The sequence below is a fragment of the Rutidosis leptorrhynchoides genome, chromosome 7, assembly GCF_046630445.1.
Source record: "Rutidosis leptorrhynchoides isolate AG116_Rl617_1_P2 chromosome 7, CSIRO_AGI_Rlap_v1, whole genome shotgun sequence".
Classification (NCBI taxonomy): domain Eukaryota; kingdom Viridiplantae; phylum Streptophyta; class Magnoliopsida; order Asterales; family Asteraceae; genus Rutidosis; species Rutidosis leptorrhynchoides.
In genome coordinates, this window is record NC_092339.1 from 343,238,893 (window position 1) to 343,252,450 (window position 13,558).

General features: G+C 34.4%; 1 long non-coding RNA gene across 2 annotated transcripts; it reads left to right on the plus strand.

The window, feature by feature from the left end:
• Positions 1-1,218: 1,218 nt before the first annotated feature.
• LOC139858340 (uncharacterized) lies at positions 1,219-4,786 on the plus strand. Of its 2 annotated transcripts, none has more exons than XR_011762903.1 (6): positions 1,219-1,715; positions 2,292-2,457; positions 2,640-2,734; positions 2,872-3,063; positions 3,162-3,237; positions 4,392-4,786. It is a non-coding gene; the product is annotated as an uncharacterized lncRNA (long non-coding RNA). The 2 variants fall into 2 exon arrangements; XR_011762902.1 differs by lacking the exon at positions 1,219-1,715 and adding an exon at positions 1,858-2,179.
• The last annotated feature ends 8,772 nt before the right edge of the window (positions 4,787-13,558 follow it).

The following is a 13,558-nucleotide window of genomic DNA, read 5'->3' on the forward strand; positions in this document are numbered from 1 at the left end:
CACATATTTCGATACCTTCGAGGAACTACTGATTTAGGATTATTTTATTCTAACGAATCAAAACAAGATTTGGTTGGTTATGCAGATGCAGGTTATTTATCTGATCCACATAAAGCTAAATCTCAAACTGGATATGTATTCCTAAATGGAGGTACTGCAATATCATGGCGTTCTCAAAAACAAACACTTGTTGCTACATCGTCAAATCATGCCGAAGTGATTGCATTACATGAAGCTACTCGAGAATGTTTTTGGTTGAGATCAATGACACAACTCATTACTGATTCTTGTGGACTAGAACGCGATAAAAGTCCAACAACTATCTATGAAGATAATGCAGCTTGCATAGCACAGATGAAAGAAGGGTATATCAAAAGTGACCGAACAAAACACATACCACCTAGATTCTTCTCATACACTCAAAATCTCATTAAGGACAACCAGATTGAAATGAGATATGTGCAATCTAGCAAAAACTCTGCTGATCTTTTCACGAAAGCACTTCCAACTGCTATTTTCAGAACACACGTTCATAACATTGGCATGAGACATGTTCAAAAGATGTAACAGCTGAAGCGATGTCTACTTGAGGGGGAGTCAACTCCATGCTGCACTCTTTTTCCCTTAGCTAAAGTTTTTTCCCACTGGGTTTTCTTTAGCAAGGTTTTTAACGAGGCAGTAATTTATAGTTGATCTTCAACAAAATAAAATTGCTATCCAAGGGGGAGTGTTATAATAATAATAATAATATAGATATGGATAGTCAATTTTGGTGTATACATATAGTCAATTTTGGTACACAAAGTATGTATTTTTATATTGAGATTTTAGGCTATAAATACTCATGAATGCAAGCATTAAACTTGCACCATTTCTCACACTTACAAAGTGTTTCTTTCTTTCTCTCCATTATCATCTTTGTTCTTACACTTCATTATTAGTATTCTAAATCAAGAATCAAATCACTAAAGGTAGTTATAAGCCTACTGAATTATAACATCAAGAATCAAACCACTAAAGGTAGTTATAAGCCTACTGAATTATAACATCAAGAATCAAACCACTAAAGGTAGTTATAAGCCTACTGAATTATAACATCAAGAATCAAACCACTAAAGGTAGTTATAACCACTAAAGGTAGTTATAAGCCTACTGAATTATAACATCAAGAATCAAACCACTAAAGGTAGTTATAAGCCTACTGAATTATAACAAAGTATTAATTTTAATTGATCAGCAATGATTTTTGTAACTAATTTTGTTTAATATCGTTAGATGGGCTGGTATTTGATGGTGCTTTTGTGTAGGTTTGACTAATCTAAGTCATGCCTGGAATGAGATTAAAGATGAAATGGGTTTGAAGATGAAATGAGTGTGGCCAGTTTTGATATGTACTAAGGAAACACGGGATAGAATTGTTATATTATGAAGTCTCTAGGTTTTAAAAAAAAATAATCGTATTTCTATATAATTTTATAGGTTTCAATCAAGCTTATAATTGTTTAAGTTTGAAATGACATAAATCTCTAGAATTGATGAAGTATGAACATCAGATCATTTTGTAGAATTGTTAAACAGTTATTTATGCATAGAGTTGTTAAACAGTTGAATATGAGATTTTGAGTACTTAAAGGGAGGTGATGCAGTTGACAAAACATCTAACGAACGGAAGTAGATGCAACAAAGATACGGTGGTTTACATCCATGTTCATGAGGTAATTTGTTTCTTCTTTCTTATATCAACTTGATGACTCAAAATTCAGTATGGTGAATTCACCTTGAAATGACAAATGTTTTATGTAACCGAAATTGATATTTTTCATACATGTGGCAACTTGGATGGTTGCAAGATGGGAGGGTCAAAAGGACAGACTAATGGTTTTGATCAGGTGTTTTGTTTTAACGAATTTATCTGTTCTGTATTTAACTCTACTACAATTGTTGATTTGAAATACGTATCCGGATGTAGAATCAAAGGTTTGGATGAGTTTTTTTCAAAGTTTTGATCTTTTTTAATCGGCTGTCAGATCTAATTAAATATGTAACACTGATCTTGTGGTTTAGAAATTTGTTAAATGGTTTTCAGTTTAAACCGTTAGTGTCCCGAGCAACATTATTTGCAAAGTTGGAGACCATTGTGAATCTCGTGCGTAACTCAGTTCCTATAAGTAATGATGAGGTTGGACATGGTGTTTTTTTTTTTTTTTTTTTTTTTTTTTTTTTTTTTTTTATATTTTCAAATATGTGTTTAGATCATAACCTGATAAACTGATCATCTTTTCATTGAGCAGTATCTACATGATGGTTAAATGATTATCTTCTAGCCTTTGCGCGTTATCAATGTTAACATTAGTCGAACAATGTTGTTGTTCGGACTTGGGGAGCGATGAGATCAAACAAGATTAACAAATCATGTCGAGCTTGTGGAACTTCTTGGAATTGCTGAGCTCAACAAAGGTATTGTGTTGCTAAGTTATAATTTATATACTATATGAACTTGAATTTAATTTTCCACGGTTATTTTGATTAAGTTATGATTTTTTTTTGTCTTCTGGTTTTGACCCAAATCAAATGCAAGTTTGGTTTTTGGTTTGATTTAGCTTTTGTAATTTGGATTCGGTTTTCTCTTAAAATTTCAGGACCATAGAAACCGAACAAAGGAAAACGAAACCGAACCGATGAACACCTCCAGTTGACAGTTCTATATGTCACCCTAATTTAATGAGATGTCCATGTAAGAAAGGCAGATGTGACATGGTTAAACTTCATTTTTAGCACTTTTAATGAAGTTTTATATGTTCATGTAACCGAGTGTCATCAATGCTCAACTAAATTCATGGCTAAATCATTATGTACTTTTAAAATCTTCAGGTGTCAATGTTGCTGGAGGTAAAGGATACTAGCTGAAAGGAGATGGTGTGTGTCTCAATCAAGCTCTCATATATTTTGGTCTTGATTTCACAACAATAGGGGTACACAATATTGCAAACTCAATTCGTTATGAGGAAAGATGTAATGGGCAAATGTGCTCAGTTAGCACAATTTGAAGAGGAACTAGACAAGGTAATATACACAATGTTTTATTTTTTACTTTTAAATCGGGTGAGGGATATGATAATTATCTGATTGCTACTGCTAAACAACCAGTTTGTGTTTATTAGGAGATGCTGACTTAGCTGAAAGTCAAAGAAAGTAAGATAGAGTCTTTGACTACTTCAAAAAATAAAGCATCTGAAGGTAAGTCTAATTCAATTACATGCAGTTGGATTCAGGGTTAAAGATACTCTAAATATATTAGTAGTGGACTTAGATGGAAATAACCTAAGCTTGATTAGTTTTTGTGTGTTTAAGTCCAGATTGCAAGAAAGATACTTGACTTTATTATAGATAGAAGTATGGTGCCCATTTTAAAGGGTACCTAGATGGTTTTATAGTATATGAAACTGATGATGAAAATTTAGGGCTAGGGTCCAACGCCGATTTATGAATATGTGAATCTTATAATTGTGTTAAGCTACTCGCAATGGTATTTTTCGTGTGTTTCGTTTATTTATCTTCATATATATTTTCTTAGCCTACTGTCATCTTGACTTCATGACCATCTCTAAGGACATTTCTAGAGTTGTGTGAGATTGTGGATATGTAGAATTCATGATAGAGAATTAGAGATTGACATGTAGTCTAAGTTAAATAAGAAGTGAGGTAGTCTAAGAACATAAGAAGTGAGGTACACGTGTAATAACATATACTTTGTAAATTTAATTGTCAATCAGTTCTTAAAATAGTGATAATTTAGCCGACATTGCTGATCTTAAGGGTGACCCGTTCAAGATTTGAATCAACAGCCCATATTGTCAAAATATCATAAATCGATCACAAAAAGTGTGTGACTCACATGGATTTAAGACGTTACTCGATTTTGAACGATTGTTGAAGGATCATTGCAGTCAGTTGTGTTGTTGTTAGAGCAAAAGTTGTGAATGAAAGAAGTGCATTAATATTAGGATTTTTCTAACTAGAGCCCTTAGGACTATCGTTAACTTTCAATAGATACTTGTACATGGCAGTTATCTTTTACTTTCTAATTGGTAGTTATCAAGTTTACAACATTTTAAAGCAATTTAATGAGGTTGTCGTTAGCAAAAGTCTTAATATTAATATAAACTCTCATGTATGTATCAATTTTTGTAAACAATCATGTATATAAATAATGATATCTCTAAGCACGTTTGTATCAATTTATGGTGTAAAACATCAATTTTTTTTATATATAAATGCGCTATATTGAAAGTGTATCTATATAATTATTAATATTTAACATCACTGGGAAAAACTTTTTATGTTATAACAGGCTTAATGACAATGCATTTACGTATTTGTGTAATCTGCAGCTAAATGCAATTAAATGGACAATGAATTGGGGTATGCAATACGGTTATCATGTCTTCGTGTTAAAGACGTCACAACCGAATTATATTTCAAGGATTTTGTCTTTCCTTGTCGTTTGGAGTTCTATTCCCTAGGTGATTCCGAAGTTCTTGTGTTTTTGTTGGGTGTTGCATAGTTGACCGCATTTTCCTGCACATTTACATATTATTTTCAGATAGCATATTAAATATTACTCCGTAATAGTATTTTAGTGTTGGGCTAAATTATTTGTCTTTTTATTTCTTTGAATTTACTAATGAAAGGGACGGTAGTATTTTAGTATTGAGTTTATGCTATTACTATGGGATAGTCAAAACTGTAGATGAATTCTTTTGTGGTTCATTGGGGTTGGTTGTAGTAGTTGAGCTTCAAAATATTTTTTTCTCGTGAATATTTAGTTGTGTTCCTTGATGATCTTGAAATGCTTCTTTGTTGTACGCTTTCAGATCTTTTAATTTGCTGCAAACAGCCATATGTTCAGGTAATTAAGAATATGTGAGAAACTCGACTAAAAAAAGTTAAATACAAACTCAAGATTTTTTGCAGTATTATGGTTTTTAACTTTATGTTATTTGATTTTTTCGAGGTTTTTTAGTTTATTATCATTATTTCAACATTACTTACGCGGTTGTTTTGGTTTGTAAACACACTAACAAATAGTACTATATAAAAAGCTATTGATGGGCAATCCAATACTTAATTTGTCTCTGTAATAATAATAATAATAATAATAATAATAATAATAATAATAATAATATCAACAGCTCCTTTTAATGTAAAGTGTGGACCCTGATAGAGTGATGTGGTGATTCTCCACCGAATGGACGGACCTTGTAATTACGCGGAAGGTTCCTGACATCTACCAAAACGATGAATTAGTGAGGTCAGAGTCCAGCACAGACAGAGGCCACATATTTGTGAACCCTTTTATTAGATCACAATAGCTTGATTATGAACACAATACTCTCAATGAACAATAGATACGAATTATATGAACAAAATTGAGAGAACACGAATTATGAATTAAGAGATATGAAAGACACAATATTCGTGATTAAAAGTGATACCAAGTTCAAAACCATCGATCCCTATTTATACATGATAAACCAAATCTTTATGATTTGGTTTCCAAAACAAACTAGCTACAATAAAGGAAAAGATAAACTAAACATATCAAATATTCGGTATTAACTAATGTTTATCCTTACAGAGATAAGATCAAATCTTCTTAAACTAAAAACATATCTCCAAAATCCTCTGTAGCTTAATCACCAAGAAACGTCATACTTCAAACAAATTCTGCAACTCCAGACTCTGATCGCCAGACTCTAAACTTCTGTAAAACACTTTTGACTCATCAGATCATATACTAACAATCTCCCCCTATCTGATGATGTCAAAACAACCTCATCTTCTACTTCCTCAGTTTTGCCAGCTCCTTCACAATCAAATTACAATTTTTCTTCATGTACCTCAAATTCTTCAACATAGGCAATTTAGTCTCCAAGTGCTTCAACAATTTGACCCTAAAAGGATGAGTCTGCACAGTCACACACCTGGTTAACAAACTAAGTAACAAATGAATATCTGTTCCTTCAAATTGATCCACCCTAATCAACATCCTTTGATTCCCAGACGTTTTGATCATCAATGCATCCAAATATTCAACATAATAATCATCAATAAATTGAAGATGCTCAGGAACAGAATATTTCTCAACGTGACCTTTGACCCTCCTTTCTTTCATTTCCAAATTGAACATTCCACAAAAAACTTCATAGTCCTTTGAGCTGATAAAACCTTCTTCAAACACAAGATGAACTAAATTGCACACTTTCTTAAACACTTCATCAACAATTTCCTTATCTCCCTCACATCTTTGAATACAAACAGCCAACCCTCTCCATTCACAAAAACCAAGTCTCAAAATATGACTCACTTTCACCTTTATTCTTCTATCAGACAAATGGGTCATGGTTAATAACAAATTCACCTCAGTTTCAATCTTCACAATCTCAACACTGACAACATCTCCTTCATACCTTTTAAACCTAAACCTTTTATTCATCAAAGACCTCAGCCTCTCTTGAGCAGCAGCAATATCAAGAACACTTTCTTGACCACCAACTATGATTTGATTACCACTTTCACCAAAATCAGTTTGAACACCAGATTGTTCAACATTAGCACCACCCTCTTCAACATTCACCTGTGCATCATCACCTGTGTCAACACCACCACCTGTACCAATTTGACTTACATTTGCAACCACAATTTGAGCATTTTCTTGAGAAACTGCTTGATCACCTGCTTGAACAATTTCATTTCTAACAACCTCAGAATTATCTCTAACAACAACCTCATCAACAGTTTCAGTTCTTTCATCACCATTACCATTACCATTATCATTATCATCACCATTATCATTACCATTATCATTACACTCCCCCTCAACCTGTATCTCCCCCTCAATGTGAGCCCGTTTAGAAGACTCACCATCACCACCTGCAGCTAACCTCTTTCGTTTCTCCCCCTTTTTGACATCATCTTGAGAGAGAGCAGATAAGAATCTCCAAATTTCAGCTTGATCATCCTTAATAGACTTGATATCTGAGGCAAAACCAGCAAAACACTCTTTAATTTCTTCAACACCCTGCATCTTAGCCTCCAAACTGCTCAATCGATCACCAAAACCTGCAATATCACCAGAACCCTGTACAATCCCAACCAACCTCCTAACCTCCAACACCTCATTATTTGAAACCAAATTATTATTAAAGTTAGAATGAAGTTTATTAATTTGTGACTGCACACCCTGAAGCTTGTCATCAAACTCCTGAGCCATAGAAGTCAAAGCTTGAGAAAAGCCAACCTCTGTGACTGGTGCCTCAGCCTGCAATGTAGAACCAGTTGGGATTAATAAAGGTTGTATGTCCTCAACACTTACCTGTTGTGAAGTAGAGTGATCCTTGGACAAAGAAGTTATTGAGACTTGTACTTCATCCTGTGATCTGAATGAAGCATTGGCAGCCTGTGCAAGAATGTGTAAGGATTGGACATTTGGAGAGTGGAGTGGCAGACTGATGTCTGAGGTAGGTTTAGTCATAGATTGGTCTTGAGTTTGGTTTGATAAGTCCAGGATTGGGACTTGATTTAAGTTATCTGAGGGGGTTAATTCAGTAACTGTAATGAGGTTATCCAAGCTCACTATCCTAGATGGTTTAGGCTGGGTTAAAGTATTCCCCTCACCAACCTCTAGCAGAGGTGGTGGAGTTGTACTTGCAGCACCTTTCCTAATAGATGTTTGATGTGCATCTATGGGTGCTGGAACAACTAGGTTTGCAGACATGTGAATATTCTCAGTATGAGCTGGTGAGCTCACAAGGTTGTTTAATGAAGAATTTTGTTCTTGAGCAGTGGGAGAAGGTGGGTTTGAATTGAGTGGGATTTCCTCATCCATCCCTTCTGCCTGCTCTGTTTGTGTAACATCATGGGGTGGAGTATACCGTTAATTCCAATGATACCAAAAAGGCTCTCGTTATTGGTTTTAGCCCCAATAAGGCTCTAGTGTGCGGTTCATCCGCGGGTTACAAGCTTGTGTATTCAAAGTTGTTCCCTGTTTCGAAACAACCACACGTCGAGTAAAATTACCGAGCCAACTAAACCCGGTGTCGGTGTAGGGCGGAAAAGATACTCGAGAATGGCAATTTGTACAATTCAATTCAATTCAATTCTTGGGTAACAACTTTGACTCTGATTGCTCAGAATCTGCAGGTTGGTCTGCACGGCCAAGATTGACCCAATGCATCATAACAGAAAGTTATCAAAAAGATTGACACAATCATTATCAAATTAATACTCCTGACAAAAAAAAATTTTAAAAAAAAAATTACCATTAACTCCCTTTATTAATACCAAATTTGACCCTTTTATTTTAAGAAATAGAATAAAAAAAAATTAGCCTAAAAACGAAATTAAAAAAAAACTTTATTTGACGAAAGAAGGAAACAAATTTATACACAAAAATACACTTGAGTAAACTTTCCCAGACTCTGAACAATATTACGTCACCCAGACTCTAAGAAAATAATTCAGACTCAAGAAATATCATTACTGGACAACATTTCAGCTGATGGATTTAACATTCCAAGTTGTCCAAGAAGATAAAAATGCCTTTCTTCAGGAAGTGCTTTAGTGAAAATATCTGCCAATTGATCTTTTGTGCCAATATGTTTTAACACCACTTTGCCTTTCTCAACACAATCTCTTATAAAATGATGTCTGATCTCTATGTGCTTGGTCCTGGAATGAAACACTGGATTTTCAGTAATAGCAATAGCACTTTCATTATCACACATGATTGGAGTTTTGGTTAATGATAATCCAAAATCCAATAACTGATGTTGCATCCAAAGCAATTGAGCACAACAACTCCCTGCAGCTACATATTCAGCTTCTGCTGTTGAAGTAGCAACTGAATTCTGCTTTTTACTTGACCAGCTCACCAATTTGCCACCTAACAATTGACAACCACCAGATGTGCTTTTTCTGTCTAACTTACAACCTGCATAGTCTGCATCTGTATAACCAATTAGATCAAACCCTGAGTCTTTAGCATACCAAAGACCCAGGTTAGGAGTACCTTTCAGGTATCTAAAAATTCTTTTCACAGCCTTATAATGAGACTCTTTAGGATCTGACTGATAACGTGCACACATACATGTAGCAAACATTATATCAGGTCTACTAGCAGTTAAGTATAACAAAGATCCAATCATACCTCTATAGGTTGATTGACAAGTTGGTTTTCCAGATTCATCTTTATCAAGCTTTTCAGAAATACTCATTGGGGTTCTTAAAGTGGAACAATTTTTAAAACCAAATTTAGTAAGCATATCAGAAACATAATTACTTTGGTTAATAAAGATACCCTCTTGACTTTGCTTAATTTGAAGCCCAAGAAAATAGTTTAGAGTACACAAATTACTCATCCTATATTCTTTTGACATTATATCTGAAAACCATTTTCTCAAAGTTGGATTAGTAGACCCAAAAATAATGTCATCAACATAAATTTGAACCAGTAACACATCACCTTTCTCCTTTTTGATGAATAGAGTCTTGTCAATAGCTCCTCTAGAAAATTTCTTTTCTAGAAGAAATGTTGACAGAGTATCATACCAGGCTCTGGGAGCTTGTTTCAGACCATACAAAGCTTTCTTCAACCTGTAAACATGCTTTGGAAACTTCTTATTTTTGAAACCAGGAGGTTGTTTCACATACACCTCTTCTTGCAAAATACCATTCAGAAAAGCACTCTTCACATCCATTTGAAACACCACAAAGTCTTTATCTGAGGCATAAGCTAGAAACAATCTGATTGCTTCAATTCTAGCAACAGGAGCAAATGTCTCATCATAATCTATACCTTCTTCTTGTCTATACCCTTGAGCCACCAACCTTGCTTTGTTTCTAACCACAATACCATCTTTATCAACCTTGTTTCTATAAACCCACTTAGTGCCAATTGCAGTTTTACCTTCAGGTTTTGGAACCAATTCCCACACATCATTTCTTTCAAACTCTGTCAATTCTTCAGTCATAGCTTCAGCCCAATCATTATCTGACAATGCTTCATCTACTTCTTTGGGTTCAATGAGTGAAAGAAAATTTGAGAAGAAACAATAATTAGCAATTGCAAAATCAGACACAGGTGTCTGAGATGAAGAACCAGTTTTAGGTAAACCAGTAGGATCTACAACATAATCTTCAAGATGCTTTGGAATAACAATATTTCTAGAAGATTTTCTAATAGGAACAACAGGATTCACAGTAGTATTGGGGGGTTGATCATCTTCATGAATAACAATTGGCTCATCTTCTTGTTGAACTTCTTCAGTGAGAGCATTATCTGCAGAATGTTTCAGTCCAGACAAATTAAATTCATCTGTCTCAGACTCTGAATCTAGAGTCTGAGTACTGTTACCAGAAATTAAATTTGACAATTCACCAAGTGCAGAATGCTCAGAACTAGAGGATTGATCCATTTCAATGGGACTTTCATCAAAGGAAACATTAATGGATTCTTCAATCTTCATCCTCCTCTTATTATACACTCTATATGCTTTAGACACAGAAGAATAACCAATAAACACACCTTCATCAGATTTTGGCCTCATCTTTTCAAGCTGATCCCTTTGATTCAAAATATAGCACTTACATCCAAATACATGAAAGTAATGAATAGTAGGCACCTTTTTATGATACAATTCATAGGGAGTTTTGCCATGTCTCTTCACAATTAATGACCTGTTTTGAGTATAACAAGCTGTATTGACAGCTTCTGCCCAGAATCTGAGTGCAACATTTGATTGACATAACATGGTTCTGGCTGCCTCAATAAGTGTTCTATTTCTTCTCTCAGCAACTCCATTCTGTTGTGGAGTTCTAACAGCTGAGAAATTTTGACCAATTCCAGATTCTTCACAAAATTCAATTAAAGTAACATTCTTGAACTCAGTGCCATGGTCACTTCTCAATTGTTTAACATGAACACCTTTTTGAACCTGCTCTTTCTTGATTAAATTAATGATTTCTTCAGGAGCATCACTCTTTGCAGCTAAAAAGATAACCCAGGTAAACCTTGAATACTCATCAACAACAACCAAAGTGTATCTTTTCCCACCTAGACTACTAGTGTTCATTGGACCAAAAAGATCCATATGAAGCATATGAAGTGGATCACTAATAGTAGCTAGGGATTTTGAGGGAAACTTTGTTTTGGTTTGTTTACCCATAATGCAAGCAGAACAAGGTTTATCTTTCTTGAAAGGTTGCTGAGGCAAACCTCTAACAAGCTTCTTTTTGGAAAGCTCATTAATATTTTTAAAATTCAGATGAGATAGCCTTTTATGCCAAAGCCAATTAAGTTCTGGAACAGACTGAGAATACAAGCATGTTTCAATTTCAGAATCAACAGAATCCAAATCCAGCATATACACATTTTGAAATCTCCAGGCAACAAGAGTTGGTCTTCCTTTAGGATCATAAATAATTCCAGCTTTCTTTCTTATTCTGATCTCACAATCTTCATCAGCAATTTGACTCACACTTAGCAGATTATGCTTTAATCCTTCAACTAAAGCAACTTTCTTGAATGACACACTTCCAGCAATAACAGTACCATAACCAATAGTTTTTGCAACAGAATTATCACCATATCTCACAGAAGGACCCTTTTCTTCTACAAACCCTACAAGATGCTCTTTGCATCCAGTCATGTGTCTTGAGCAACCACTGTCTAAATACCACTTATTACCCTGCTACACAAGACACAAGCAAAAGAAAAATGATTAAATCTTAGGGGGAACCCACTTTGCAGTGGGTTCAGATGGAGTGTATTTAACTCTCCATACAAAAGCTTTGTTACCAATCCAGATCAACTTATCCATCACTGTTTTCAAAACACCTTTATTTTCACAAACTTTAGGTTTCCATACCTTTTTGAAATTTTCAGGAAAACAAGATGATTTTGAGAATTTTTCTTGACCCTTTAATCTTTCACTAAGCTTTGAAATTCTCCTTTTCAGTTTTTTAATAGTCTTAGCCTGTTTTGACTTTGACTTTCTTTTAGTTGACCATTTAGGATCTGGACAAGTGACACTATCAGAAGATGATTCAGTATCACTTATGCTACTTGATTCTTGGGTGTCAGATTCTAGGTCAGAACATACACTTTCACTTTTAGAGACTAAACTGTTAGAGTCTGAAGGTTTCAATAGTTCAGACTCTGATGGATTTCTACAGTCTAAAATTATAGTCTCTGAAGGTTTAACAGGTTCTAATGATTTTACAAACTCAGTTGATCTTACAAAAGCATTAGTTAAAATTTTTCTCTCACCATCAAATTTTATAAAAGTATTTGGTAAAATGTCAGGCTTAAATATAATAGGATCAACTTCCACATTATTATCTAATGTGTAGTTTTCACCAAGTATAGCTTTGACATCATTTGGTACTTGCTTAGCAATAGCATCAGAATTCTTTTTGGAAGAAACACACCAAGATTTGCAAATATTTTCATAATGGTTTGCCTTTTTAATTGATCTTCCTAATTCAGTATTTAACCGTTTAGTTTCTTCTGAATATGCCATTTTGTATGTGTCAAGTTCTACCTCACATTCTTTTAATACTTTAATTTCAGCATCTTTATCTTTGATGGTGTTCTTAAGCTCAATGATCTGTGTTCTTAACCTGTCACTATCTTCTAAGCACCAATTGAAATCAAGCAACAAATACTGAAACATTCTCACTTTTTCATTATTAAGATAGTTTACAAAGTTTTGTACCTTATAGGCAGAACCTTTGTTACAAGTAGAGTCTTTATCCATCTTCTCAATAGCTTTCAAATCTTCCTCAAACTTGCTAGACTCACTATCCTTTTCAATTATAGCCATCAGACACTTATCCTCTTCATCATCAGATGATGAATCTTCATCTTCCCATGCTTCTGTGTACAATGCTTTCTCCTGTTCTTTATTCTTCAACTTTTCTGCTTCACCTTTCATCTTCTTGTACTTGAGTTTATACTTTCTTGCTTTGTCAACAGGTTTGTTGAAACTTGAACCTCCTTCACTCTTGGACCAGCAATCAGTAGCTATATGACCTACCTTGCCACACTTGAAACATTTAGCTTTCTTTGGATCAAAAGAACTCTTGCCTTTACCCTTCTTAAAACCAAACTTCTTCTGCTCAATCCTTTGAGTCAAAAGAGCCACTTGACTTTCCAGATCCTGAATCTCCTCATCTACATCAGAATCACTATCATCAGAGGTCTCATCACTTTCAGAATCAACCCTACTAGAGTAACTAGAGAACAATTGTTTGTTCTTCTTAGTAGTAGCTATCAATGCAGCTTCTGGATCTTTAACAACTCTCTTAGCATTGATCTTGTTCTTCAACTGTGATTCTTCAAAGTTTGACAATATGCCAAACAACTCACTTAGTTCATAAGTGTCTATCTTTTCACTGATTACCATTGATGTAATCACAGATTCAAAGTTTGAAGGTAACAGTTCAATGAACTTTTGACACAACACTTGTTGTGTTTTCTCTACACCAACACTTTCAA